We start from the raw sequence: 15,347 nt of genomic DNA, 5'->3' as shown, positions 1-15,347 counted from the left end.
TGCAGCTATAAGTAATCAGGGCCAATGAGCATGCAAAATTATTTATCAGAGCTTACATTTGGAGAGGAGAGGTAGGCAGAAACTCCTGATGTATCTTAGTCATTAGTAAATTGTAATGATCAGAGAATAAGCCTATCAATATAGTGCACTATTGTGCAAAGCTCAAGGGTTTCAGGGAGAGAATGAGCTGGAAAAGAGTAGTCAGTAAATTCACTGATATCATGCGTGCCAGTGTGTGTCCAAACAGGGAGATATTCACGATTTTGAAGTAGGTTGCACATGTGAATCCTTCCTTTTAACCAATACCATTACAAAGGCATTTATATTAGTTTAATCATTTCCTGACATGAGGAGAATTAAAGTCTTCAGAGAGGCCCTATATATAAATAACATATATGATGGCCAGGAGATAATAGTCATGATACTATTCTTCTACACATTCTTTGATCCCTTTAAGAAATCTCTTCTGCATTTCTGAAGCTGGTATTCAAAGGTTCTATTCAATACATGCAAACCACATGAATTTGGTAGTGTGTCTCTCGCTCGGTTGAGACTGGGGTAAATTATTTTATAAATACTTGATTTTATATATACATATATATGTATATATGTACATACATATATATATATATCATCTTATGTCAAAGTTTTCATGGGAGCAATTATTGTCTTTGTGTGTGAGAGTGCATGTATATGAGTGTGAGAGGGGATGTCAGTACTTATGTACATTGATTGCATTAATAAAAGGCCCAAACTTCTCACACAGACTATAGGACATATATTTTAATGGACCTCAAACCTTGTTTGCTTTTGTTGTTTGTTTGTTTACTTGTTTGGTTTTTGTCTTTCAGACACAAATATGTTCTCAGCATGTCTACTTCCAGACTTTTCCCATGACTTTTTATTATAAGTTTTCTTTATTTACATTTCAAATGTTACCCCCTTTCCTCGGTTCCCATCCAAAACCTCCCTATCCCATTCCCCTTCCACCTGCTCACCAACGCACCCACTGCTGCTTCCCTTTCCTCACATTCCCCTACACTGGGGACTCAAGACTTCACAGGACCAAGGGCCACTCCTTTCATTGATGTCCAACAAGGCCCTCCTCTGTTATATATGTGGCTGGAGCCATGGGCCCCTCCATGTGTACTCTTTGATTGATGGTTTAGTCCCTGGGAGCTCTGGATGTACTAATTGGTTCATATCGTTGTTCCTCATATGGGACTGCATACCCCTTGAGCTGCTTGGGTCCTTTCTCTAGCTCCTCCACTGGGGACCCTGTGCTCAGTCCATTGGTTGGTTGTAAGCATCTACTGAAGAGTGTTACAAAATTACAAATGACAGCAATACCCTACTCTAATAGGGGTAGCCAAACAAACAAACAAACAAAACATGTAGGGATGGGAAGACCATGTGAACAATTATGAAGATTAGACTGTGTAAATCAAACTGAATGCTACATGGATGAAGAAAATTACTGGCATTACTAGCTTAAAAACTCATCACTATGAATGAAGGAATGAAAATGGTGGCAGTTGAAAACGTAAACATGTGATTACAGGTTATGGTGAATTAAAAACTTATCAATATATTCCTGTTTAAGACAACCTATTGTTAATTATTAGTATATTAATGTATCATAGCAGCATTATAAATAAAAAAATATAAAACAACACTGAGAACAAAGATTTACAGAATCTTCACTCTTTTGTATTTTGTTTTATTATTTTTATTTGGTGTGCGCAGATTGTTACTGGTGTGTTTCGTGTCACGAAAATACTCTAACATTAACCTCACCCTCCTTTTTTTTCCTTTAAACCTACGTTGTTCCTCCCTCTCTCCCTTCCTTCCTTTCTTCCTTCCTTCCTTCCTTCTTTCTTTTCTTCCTTACTTTCTCTCTCTCTTTTCATTCTTTAAGTTTTAAGACAGGATCTCACAACGTTGGTCTGCAGAGTCTGGAAATTCTTCTGCAGTCAAATAGTCTGGATGACTTGTGAGATCTTAGCTCCCACTATTGAGTAGTTCTGTCACATGGCCTACATTTTGTCTGTCACTGTGTAGTTGCTTTTCCCCTGTGGTACATAATCACTGTCTTCTGAAATTAGAGTACTTGTGATAACCACTAGAAGATGCTCAAAAGGCTGCACCCACACATCTTCCTTTGTGGATACAAGGGGAGGCCTATGGCATTCAAGAAGATCATGAGGAGTCTAAGGCTAATATGTCTCGAGAGGAACCTGCTTTCCTGAAGGGCATATGAGCAATTAACACTGGAAAGAAGACATTTTGGTGAAATAGCCTCCCAAGTATTGTTCCTCCAAATAAACTCAATAAACCCATTGGTTCATCAAAGGAGGTATTGTTTCTTTCTTCTGTCATCTTTTATCTTGAAAGAACAGTAATGGGTTTTTATTTCTCCCCATGAAAGTTAATGAGACAATTCTTTTAAGATTAGTACAGTTGCTGTAAATTTGAGTAATGTAAGAAATCCTGAAATCAATCAAGTAAATGGGAAGTTTTCTGAGACTGGTCGATGCCCCCAGTGGAAAAGATTTTAAAAAGTAGGATTGGAACACAAATCAAAAGGAGTATAGTTAGCATACAGTAGATCTGGTGAAATCAAAGCATATTGCGTTACTTTCCAAAGTCCTGAATCTTAAGAACTACCTAAAATAAAAACTGAATAGAAGAGCTGAGGACATTACAATGAATAAAAGATACATATGGGCTTTTTTATAAAAAGTATAACATATACGCAAAACACTGAACTGGAAAAATATAGAGAGGAAACTATAGTCAGGATGTAATATATCAGAAAAAATAACATTCATTTAAAGGAAAAAAGGGGAGAAAAGTATAATGATGTCTACTTCTGAGAAGGGTGCAATCAGGTAGTGGAATATGATGGCATGACACTTAGATGGGCTTTAAATTTATTCTGTAATAAAGTACATTGAAACCAAGACCCATTAAAATCTAGCAATTTGCTGTTTAATATTTTATTTTTCATTATAAGATGCTTAAAAATTCTCATTAAATTCTTCTTCCTAAAATGCCTAGCATTTATTTGAACTTCGCCCTCAGCATCATAAACAATCATACACACTTGAATAAAGAAATAGTTCTTCCACAAAAAGAATACAGAATTCTTAATAAAGTTTGAGGAGAAAACCTGCTTGGAATTCCGACTATGTAATGCTTATAGCTAGAAATTATTTACATTCAACACCACATAGGTCATTAGCAGAAGTAATCACACTGTAAACTGCTACAGAAAATTCAAATGCCAGTCACTTGCAACTTCTGGTTCACTGACTGTCAAAATGACAGAAATAAGCTGTTACTAAGATAATTATCAAATGAATCACATTACAATATTGAATATATTGGAAAATTGGTTTAATTAGAAATGGTATTTACTTACTTTTCTAGGAAATATCTCATTATATGTTATAAAGTTAATGAGATAAAATAGAACTTTAAATAGTCTTACTCATTTACCGGGGAACTATCACAAGTGGTACAGATGTGTTTTATCTCTTAAAACACACATTCACTAGTTTTCGGCAACAGAATAGGTTTTTTCTAAATACATTTCAAGGGGGAAATTCTACCAATGTCTAGCAACCATAACATTCATTAACTATTAACTGCATATTTAAATTCTTAACATGTTATTAATCGAATGCTAGGTGCCAGAGATATAAAGATAAAAATAAGGAGTGCTAAATTTTTATAGCAAATTGTAATCATTTTGTCTATTGTTTCTTATATAGAATACATTTGCCAGTAAAATACATTGAGAGAGTTTGAAATTATTTTGAATTGTCTTATTACTGGAATCACTTGTGTTTTTTAAGACATAAATATTAGAGACTAAATATACTACTGGAAATACATGTAATTTCTGTATGTAATATTTTTACACAAAGAACAATTTCTAAATCTGAATAAAATATTCTTTACACTTATGTATCTATGTACTAAGGTATATGTGTTTGATATATGTTGATTCTAGGCCTTCTTTTTATTTTCTTCAGTAGAGGAAGCAGAAGGGTGATGTAAAAGCAAAATACAGTGTTTCTAACATCCCAGTAGTGCCACATCATCACTTCTGGCCACAATTTATCAGCTCAAGTAAACACTACAATTAATGTCAACCACAAGTTCAAGCAGATACTCTACAACTAGTTCAAATGGGAAATATTGTAGACTCAGAATGAACAAACACATGATAATACTGTCTACCATATTGGAATGGACTGTTACCTAAATAAATAAGTTTACAAGTTAACTGTAGTGAGAATTTCATAAATTCATTTACAATTTTAAAAGTATATAAAACTTGAAAATGGGATCATCACAAAAAAGATAAAAATATTTGCAATTGGCTACTTAAATAAATTGTGAAATGTTAATTTCTGTACTTTATGGAAAGACATAGTCTGAAGAAATTGTCTAAATAATTCAAGATAAAAATTTTAATTTTCTACTCATGTTTTTTGACGAGTTTTTTAAACTTGTTTTTAGCCAGCTTAATTTTAATTAACAAATTAATTAATTATAAGTTTAATTCATAAGTACTATATTACAGCATTCCAACCACATTCTCTATCACTTACAGCTTCTCTTGTGTCCTTCTACCACTCCCTCTTGAATTCATGACCTCTTCTCTCAATAATGCTACCCTACTCTGCAGTACTTCATCTATTGGTGAGGTCTTGTGAAATTATCAACATCCACAGTAACAGGAAAGGGCATTGATGAGAATTCATGGATCCACTTTCCATATGGGACACAATCAATCAGTTCCTCTGGATCTTACATGCTCTGACCCTCTGCCCATATGTTTACTGAACCTTAGATCTAGAGATTGTATTTAATGAAATTTTGACAGTGAGGGAGAGAGAGAGAGAGAGAGAGAGAGAGAGAGAGAGAGAGAGAGAGAATATGACCCATTTCAGTTCATGTTGAAATTAACTAATAAGAGTAAAATACCATCCAATATTCAATCTTTAATTCTGTTTAGCACTACCATTTTTATCATTTCTATCATCAAATTAATCATATGTCAGGAATTCTTAGAAGTCATCTAAATTTACTGCTTGTCTTTTATGACCTGCCATGTTGTCGACCTCTTCTTAAGTTACTCATAAATGGTTCTATAAAATGTTCCAAGGTGTTGGTGAGATGGATCAACAGCTAAAGGTGTCTGGTGTCATCCAAGATTGATAACCCAGTTTTGACGCAGAAACCTCTGATGTGTGTTTTACCATGTATTAAGCGAGAAACAGTTCTGGGTCAAAAGTTTTGAAGATGGGTACATGGCCCCCTGCTTCAACTGAGGGCCATGTCTATGTACTAGTGGAGGTGGTATTTTCAGGTTCCACCTCCCCACTGTTAGGCATTTTTCTAAGATCATTCCCATTGAGTCCTGGGAGCCTTTCACATCCCAGGTCTCTGAGACTTTCTAGGCATTCCCCACAACAACCACCCCCTGAAGCTGCATATTCTCCTGGCCCTCTGGATTCTCTCCTGTTTCCCTAAAACCTATTCCTTTCCTCCTTTTCTCCTTTCTCTTCCCTTTTCCTGCCAGCTTCCTCCCTCCCTCTGCTTCTTGTGATTATTCTCTTGCCTCTTCTAAGTGGAACTGAAGCATTATCACCTGGGCCTTCCTTCATGTTAAACTTCATATGGCCTTGGTATGAGTTATATCATCGGTATTCTGTGCTTTTTACCTAATATATGCTTATTAGTGAATACATACCATAATTCATGTCCTTGATTCTGGATTACCTTTCTTAGAATGATATTAGCTATTTCCATGCAGTTGCCTGTAAAATTCATGATGTCCTTGTGTTAATAGGTCATAGAATGCCATTGTGTAAATGAACCACATTTTCTGTATTCATTCCTCAGTTGAGGAACATCTGGGTAGTTTCTAGCTTCTAGCTATTATACATAAGGCCTCTATGAACATAGTAGTGAACATACTCCTGTGGTATGGTGGGACAGCTTTTAGGTGTATCCCCCAGTGGTGGAATAGCTGTGCCTTCAGATAGAATTATTTCCAATTTTCTGAGGAATTGCCAGATTTACTTTCAGAGAGGCTGTAGAGCTTTTAATGCCAATATCAGTGGAGGAGTGTTTCTATTTCTCCACATCCTCCCTAGCATTTGATGTCACTTGAGTTTTTGGTCTTGGAAATTCTTACTGGTATAGGGAGGAATCTCAGGATTGTTTTGATTTGTATTTCCTTGATGACTAAGGATGCTGAACATTTCTTTAAGTAATTCTCAGCCATTCAAACTTCCTCTGTTGATAATTCTGTGTCTAGCTCTATACTACATTTTTAATTGAATTATTTGGCTTTATGGAGTCTAACCATCTTGAGTGCTTGATGTTCTCTAGCTCCATCCATTTGCCTCAGAATTTCATGAATTCATTGTTTCTAATGGCTGAATAGTACACCATTGTGTGTATATACCACATTTTTGGCATCCATTCTTCTGTTGAGGGATACCTGGGTTCTTTCCAGCTTCTAGCTATTATAAATAGGGCTGCTATGAATATAGTGGAGCATATATCCTTATTACATGGTGGGGAATCCTCTGGGTATATGCCCAGGAGTGGTATAGCAGGATCCTTCGGAAGTGACATGCCCAGTTTTCTGATGAATGGCTAGACTGATTTCCAGAGTGGTTGTACTAATTTGCAACCCCACCAGCAGTGGAGGAGTGTTCCTCTTTCTTCACATCCTCACCAATACCTGCTGTTTCCTGAGTTTTTAATCTTAGCCATTCTGACTGGTGAAAGGTGAAATCTCAGGGTTGTTTTGATAGCCTACTGTCAGATATAGGTTACTGAAGATCTTTTCCCATTCTGTTGGTTGCCGCTTGTTTTATCCTATTGAGAGTGTCCTTTGCCTTACAGAAGCTTTTCATGTGGTACCATTTATCAATTGTTGATCTTAAAGCCTGAACCATTAGTGTTCTTCTCAGGAAATGTCTCTTGTGCCGGACTGGTGAAAGGTGAAATCTCAGGGTTGTTTTGATAGCCTACTGTCAGATATAGGTTACTGAAGATCTTTTCCCATTCTGTTGGTTGCCGCTTGTTTTATCCTATTGAGAGTGTCCTTTGCCTTACAGAAGCTTTTCATGTGGTACCATTTATCAATTGTTGATCTTAAAGCCTGAACCATTAGTGTTCTTCTCAGGAAATGTCTCTTGTGCCAATGTATTCTAGGCTCTTTGCCACTTTTTCTTCTCTTGGATTAGTACTATTTAAACCCTTGCACCTTGAACCTGGAAGATATTTTGACTCATAAAACATGCTATTGTAGTTTCTTTAGTATCACTCCCCTGTCTGACATTTTTATAGAGAAGTTACTTTCAGTTTAATTTTTGTTCCAAATTTGTATTTTTTTAAGTTAAATGATGAAAGAAATTGGCTGACACCATCAGGAGTAACAAATTTTTTCATGAACAACACATTGTTGGCTTGATAGTCTTATTAGAATCAGGTATTCCAAATTAATTATGGTGATTCTATGATTTTGAAATGCATTCTATGTGTATCCCACATTAGCTTGAATTTCATGATCTCCTTCTTGCCCATGAGTACTTGTATCTCAGATGTATGGAAGTAAAGGCATCTTAGAAAAACATATACTAATTGAAGAATATTTTATAGAAGGCATGAATATATTGGATTTATTAAAATTATTCCTTATCAATTGTGAAATATTTTATAATCATACTCATCTGTTTAATAAACTAAATATCATAGGAAATAAATAAAAGGAGATAAATGAACATATAAACTCTCATTTTAACAATGGTTTCATAACCCCAACATGGCTATTATCATTAACTTTTAGTATTGATCTTAAACTATCTTTAGTCAATTGGTAGACAAATATTTTTACTCTCATGGGCTAGTCCTTAAATGTTTTCAAAAGTCTTTCCTTTCTCAAAGTAAATGTACGTATTTCCGTAAGTAAATCTACTTGTTTTGATAAATTCTTCCTCTAACATTTGATACACCCACCAATCTGCAATTCCTACTCAATGGACCTGCTAAAGATAAATATGTGACAACTTGCTACAATTTATAGGCACTGTGGAAGTTCCTGAGGCTACAACAGTGAGTGAGAACTGGTATGTTAGAACACTATACAATACGTAACCTTGGAGATCACAGGAAACCAAGATTAGGGCTAGACTATTCTAACAAATTACTTTGGGTTTTGGAATCTTTTATTCTAATTAAATGAAAATAAAGTGAAATATTTCAAGATTTTAAATGCAGACTCAGATTTTCTTAGGCAAATGAAAAGTGAATATTTGAATACAAGAGGGAAACTTAAAACTATACAAGGTAATTAAAAACAATTTTACTAATACTAAAATTATTGTTGAACTCAGTCTGTTTCAATGGAGAAATGTCATACATGATGGTAAGAATAATGGTGTTACATGTGTTCATAGATTTTCTTATTCTCCTCTCATGTGCATGCATATTTTCCCATGTTTATTTGAAGGGTGTGTCTCTAAAAGCCATCATGAGATGTGAAAGAGTCAAATTATGTACTCAAGGTTTATAGGATGAAAATGAACAGCAAAGTAAATACAATGATTGAGTATCCTGCTCTGTGTATTTAAGATAATGAATATGTTTCAGTTAATACATTTACTTATATTTTATAATCATATATATATATGTTGTAAAAAAGATATTTTATAAAAAAAGTATAAATAAAAATTTACTATATCTTATTTTTTTCTTTCATTTTTGTTTGTATGCTTGTAGGGTATGTGTTGTTAATTTTTGGTTCTAGGAATGAAACTTAATACTTTGCACATATGAGACAAGTACTCTATCACCGAGCTTCATCCCCAGCACACAACACAAACACACACACACACACACACACACAGAGAGAGGAGAGAGAGAGAGAGAGAGAGAGAGAGAGAGAGAGAGAGAGATTTCTTACTAACTGGTATGAACTTTTACATAAAATTTGAAGCTTTTTTGTTCTTATTTTTTCCTCTGTATAAGTCACAACATCTCTAAAACTTTGTACTCATGGAGAGGGTATAAATTATTAACATTGACAGTAACCTTGAAAAACTCAAGCTTTTCCTGGGCTTGTTAAATGTTGAGAGAATCTGTAAATTAGGTCACATAAGGACCTGTCAAAAGCAGTGAACATTTTCCATTACTTTCTATGATGCTACACTATGATTATTGATGAGTTAAATGAGACACCATTTTCTCATATGTGGAGTATATTTTAAAAAAGAAAAGTAAGGTAAAAAGATAGGAAAATATTCTAGAAGCAAAACATACCCACACAAGTGACAGAAAAAACAAACTATGAGCAGCTGATTTTCCTAAAAAGAAATAACAAAAGTTAAGTTAAAATGTTTATAACAAATTTATTATCTGCATCTTGGAAGTGCATTTTATTCTACTCATAGCAGTGATTCTGTTTTTTTCTTCTTTCTGATATTCTTGGCAATAACAAATTACTCTCAGAAAACCAAATCAAGACTAAAAGCTCATGAAGCAATCAATAATATAAAATGAAATAATATCAAATAAAATCAAACTAAATAGTTTGTTTTCTTTTTGTGAACAATTGTTAAAAATCCCTCCAGAAAGCTTTAAACATTTAATTTCTAGGTCATACATTCATTATTATTCTTATTCTAAATGTCACATTGGGAATCTATGAGTCTGGATGTAGCAAGCAGAGTTAGATATATTTCTTCAAATATAGACTCTGCAGAGAATTTGCTACTGTTACATTTTACTTTGAAAACATTTTGACACGCACATAGTAATAGATTTAAAAATCCCTAACATTACAATAATGCTAAATTTTAAAATAGAGTATAGATCATAAATTTATTTCAAACTCTCAGAAAAAAAAAAAAGAGCAACGATGTCTTTGTGACTGTAATGGCCCTTACCATTAGAGCTCATCATGTTTTTCAAATAGTGGTTAGAATTTGGGGTGTTCTAAACTGATAACACATTATTAAGCTTGCACTACTAGAGTGCTCTGCAGTTTCTTTGTGTCAAAAATAAATACACTTATTATATTTCAACACCTCAGTGTTAACATGAAATTGTTGCAAACTATTTTGATTATGTGATGATTATTCTAGAATTCCATAAAACTGTATCAAATAAAAGAATGACTGCTCAAACCAGTAAAATGCTGTTTATTTCTGGCCAGTTCTTTCCATGGCTTTATATATACTCTCTACCCATGAGTTTATTTAAAAACAAAGACAAATGTATTCATAATTTTTTGGTTCCATAAAAGTAGTAAATGACTTAATGTTTAGTATTTTTTTTTAAAAAAAAGAGATTTAATTTTTCTCTCTCTGGCTTTGTTTGTTATTTCTGACTTTCAGGGCTAATGAATGTTTAGAAGTACAGGCATTTTAACGAACTGACCTGGATAGCTGTATGACTATAATACCAAGTGCTGTGTCTGTAAACTTTGCCTCTGCTTTCCCATGTTTCTACCCTGCTAGAGGGCTAATATCCAATATATTCAAAGAACTCAAGAAGTTAGACCCCAGAAAATCTAATAACCCTATTAAAAATGGGGGTACAGAGTTAAACAACGAATTCTCACCTGAAGAAACTTCGGATGGCAGAGAAAACATCTTAAAAAATGCTCAACTTCATTAGTCATCAGGGAAATGCAAATCAAAACAACCCTGAGATTTCACCTTACACCCAGTCAGAATGGCTAAGATTAAAAACTCAGGAGACAGCAATGTGTTGGCGAGGATGTGGAGAAAGAGAAGTTGCAAATTGGTACAAACCACTCTGGAAAATCAGTCTGGCGGTTCCTCAGAAAACTGAGCACATCACTTCTGAAAGATCCTGCTATACCACTCCTGGGCATATACCCAGAGAATTCCCCAGCATGTAATAAGTATAATATGCTCCACCATGTTCATAGCAGCCCTATTTATAATAGCCAGAAGCTGGAAAGAACCCAGGTATCCCTCAACAGAAGAATGGATGCAAAAAATGTGGTATATCTACACACTGGAGTACTATTCAGCCATTAGAAACAATGAATTCATGAAATTCTTAGGCAAACGGATGGAGGTGGTGGAGAACATCATACTAAGTGAGGTAACCCAGACTCAAAAGATCAATCATGGTATGCACTCACTAATAAGTAGATATTAGCCTGGAAAACTGGAATACCCTAAACATAATCCACACATCAAATGAGGGTACAAGAAGAATGGAGGAGCGGCCCCTGGTTCTGGAAAGACTCAGTGTAGCAGTATAAGGCAAAACCAGAACAGGGAAGTGGGAAGGGATAGGTAGGAGAGTAGGGGGAGGAAAGGAGGCTTATGTGACTTTCGAGGAGTGGGGGGACCAGAAAAGGGGAAATCATTTGAAATGTAAATAAAAATATATCGAATGAAATAAAAATAATAATAAAATTAAAAAAAACTTTAAAAAATGAAAGTAAAACGGACTTCCTTATTTTAATTTTTTCTTTGTTCTTTGGGGTTTGCTACTTTTATGCACTTCATTGATTGATGTTTATGTCTCACTTAGGATTTCTATTGATGTGCTGAATCACCATGACCAAAGAGCAAGTTTGAGAGTAAAGAAACAGGGAAAGAACACACAGGAACTGAGGCCATAGGGGGGGGGATTCTCTCTCTCTCTCTCTCTCTCTCTCTCATCTCTCTCTCTCTCTCTCTCTCTCTCTCTCTCTCTCTCTTTCTCTCCTCCCAGTCAGTCACCCTTCTCCTATTTTCTCCTATCCTCTGTATTGTTGTTGTTTTGATTTTTATCCCCTTTCTTCCTTTCCCCTCTGAAAACTCCCTATCACATCTCCCCTCCCTGTCCTCACTAACTTACCCACTCCTGCTTCCCTCTTATGTCAAGGATCTCCCCTATAAAAGCAGATACACTGAAACTAATGGAAAATAAAGTGGGGAAGAGCTTCAAGCTCGTGGGCACAGGGGAAATTTTCCTAAAGCAATAGCTCATGCTATAAGATCAAGAATGGACAAATGGGAATTCATAAATTTGCAAAGCTTCTGTAAGGCAAAGGACACTGTCAATAGGACAAAATGGCATCCAACCAATTGGGAAAAGATCTTTATCAATCATACTTCTGATAGAGACCTTATATCAAATATATACAAAGAACTCAAGAAGTTAGAGTCCATAGAACCAAATAACCCTATTAAAATGGGGCACAGAGCTAAACAAGGAATTCTCAACTGAGGAATATTGAATAGCTGAGAAGCACCTAAAGAAATGATCAGCATCCTTAGTCATCAGGGCAATGCAAGTCAAAACGGGTGAGATTCCACTTCACACCAATCAGAATGGCTAAGATCAAAAACTCAGGTGACAGCAGATGCTGGTAAGGATTTGGAGAAAGAGGACTACTCCTCCATTGCTGGTGGATTACAAGCTCGTACAACCACCCTGGAAATCAGTTTGTCAGTTCTTCAGAAAATTGGACATAGTACTACCTGAGGACCCAGCTATACTGCTTCTGGCCATATACCCAGAAGATGCTGCAACATGTAATAAGGACACATGCTCTGCTATGTTCAGACTGGCCTTAAACTCACAGAGCAGTCTGCTTGCCTCCCAAGTGCTCAGATTAAAAGCCAGTGTCACCACCATCTCAGCCTGCTTTCATACAGAACCCAGGAACATCAGCACAATGATAGGACCACGAACAGTAAACTAGGTTTTTCTACTTTAGCTTATATCAAACTGACTATCCAGTGCAGTTTATCACTTTAAATTCAAACATATTAATCATTAATACGTATTTTGGAAAATAGAAAGCCTTAAAAGAGTCATGTATATACAAACATGGGAAGCACTAATTATTTTCATTTCAATGATTTTGTCTTACATATTTACTTCTCTTTTAATAATTTTTTAAAGTATGATATTTTATACTGGCACTATAATCACACTAGTTACAGAGACTTGAATTTTACTAAACACACTCTGAAATAACATCAACAACAACCAAACATACATGTGAGCTTTGATTATAACAAAATTTAATAAGCCACTGCTGTTGATTAATTTAAAAAGAATCTGCTACTGTGGATGGCTAATCTCTGACTAATTGAAGTTAATTTTGTTGATGTTATTTCAATAAGAAAATTCAACCTAGTCTAATGAAAATAATCATGGTCAGGTCAATCCAGAACACTATTCTTAACTTGTTCTTATTTTAGTAAATACAATAAAGGAGCCTAAAATATTAATAGAAGGCAGCACTTTCAGTTTGTGTGGAAAACATTTGATCTTTCTAAACTGCTCATTAGTGATTTCTACAAAAGTTCTGCAATTAATCCTGTAAAATTAGCCAGCACATAAATTTGGGTCATGTAATTACTGCATCTTTACTAAATTGTTGCCACACACTTTCGAAGCACTATAGACTTTTCTCCTTGGCCATAATTCTTACTCCTCTGACTAGGCGCTTCCACTTTCATATTTCTTTTAGAGACCAGTGTTTGCAAATATTACTGACTGATTTTACATATCAAATAAGAAATCTACATCTAAATTAGATGCTTCTTAGGATATAGGAAATTGTTTTTAACCTAAAGAGTTTTTATTGTTTTGATATGCTCTAGAAAAACTCTAGGTATTTTAGGATGGTCAAATATACATTCATATTGTTTATTTTGATTAAACTATGTTGGCAAGACACACTATATCCTGTCTCTTATCACAACATTGAGTTATATCTACATGTACTTTCTACTTTGGATTTTTGGTTTCTGTGTTATATTTTTGCCTATGACTTGCAATTAATATAGTCTCTAGCATATTTCCTAGAAGTCTTTAAACTCATGAATGAAGCTTTCTCATTCTTGACAATTCAAACACTAAGGTTGAATTCTTTGTAATTTCTACTATAAATTTTGTAATTTTTGCTGCTATTTTTATTTTTCATGATTTTTTAAAATTGCTATCTACTTCTTTAACTGATCATTTATTACAAGAGAGGTGACCACTTATCAAATTAGAGAAGGAATATATACATGGATGTTTAAAATGAAGGAAAAGAGTATTATCTTGATTAGTCTTCATTGTTGTGATAAATACCATTATCAAAAGAAATGTGGGTAGGAAAGGTAACATTTCTTCTTTGTTTCTTTGTTATTTTTTTATTTTGGGGGAGGGGAGGTGTTGTTGTTGTTGATATTGTTTATTCTTTTGTATACAATATATCCTGATTATAGTTTCTCTTCACTCTATTCCTCCCAATTCTTCTTCTCCTCACCGCCATCCAGTTCCACTCCCTTTACGTGTCTCATTAAAAACAAAAGAAAAAACATAGCTTCTAAGAGATAACATCAAAATAGGACAAAGAACGATATAAAAATAAATCATCACATCTAATTAGACAAAGCAAATGAACATAAGGAAAGGAACCCAAGTAATGGTATGAGAGTCAGAGATCCACTTGTTCACACACTCACAAGTACCATAAAACACTTGCTTTAAAGCCATAACATATATGCAGGCCCGGGATTTGCTGCCAAAAGGCTTTCTTTCATCTTACACTACCAGTTAAAAGGACATCACTAAGGGAATTCAGGGTAGGAATCCAAGCAGAGCAGGAAACTTTCAGCTAAAGTAAAGCAGAAGCCATGGAGGAATGCTACTTACTAGATTGTCCCACAAGCAACATCTCAGGACCACCTATCCACTGGATCACTGTGACTCTGTGACCTGAGTACTCCTACATAAATGATTAATCAAGAAAATGCCCTGACAGACTTGCCTTCATGCCACTCCGATGGAGATCCTTTTTCAATTAAGTTTCCATACTTTCAGCTATGTCTAGGTTTGTGCCAAATTGAAAGAAATCAGGCAGCATGGACACGTTATTAGTTATTGTATTAGGTTTTTTTTTTCTTGCTGCTGTGAAAACATACATGACAGAAGCAGCAGGAGGAATGAAGAGTTTATTTTGGCCAAGAGTTTGAGCTTATAAGGCATTTTGAAGGTAATACATCATGGTAAGAATACTGCAGCTGGCCACATAGCATATGCAGCCAGGAGGACAAAATGTTGATACTTAAATCCCAGTTTCCTTTTTGATCAACTCAGACCTAAGCTCATTGAAGAGTACCACCTCCTTTAGGGTATATCTTTCAGCATCAGTATTCATAAATTAGAAACATTTATAGAAATTTTATTTCCTTAGTATATGCTACCTTCTATTAAGTGGATAATAAAGATTAATGATCACAGTTACCCCATGGTATTTTATTATTGTAACTAGGAGCACAGTCACA

This window comes from Apodemus sylvaticus, chromosome 6 (genome assembly GCF_947179515.1).
Source record: "Apodemus sylvaticus chromosome 6, mApoSyl1.1, whole genome shotgun sequence".
NCBI classification, from domain to species: domain Eukaryota; kingdom Metazoa; phylum Chordata; class Mammalia; order Rodentia; family Muridae; genus Apodemus; species Apodemus sylvaticus.
This window is presented reverse-complemented; position numbering follows the sequence as displayed.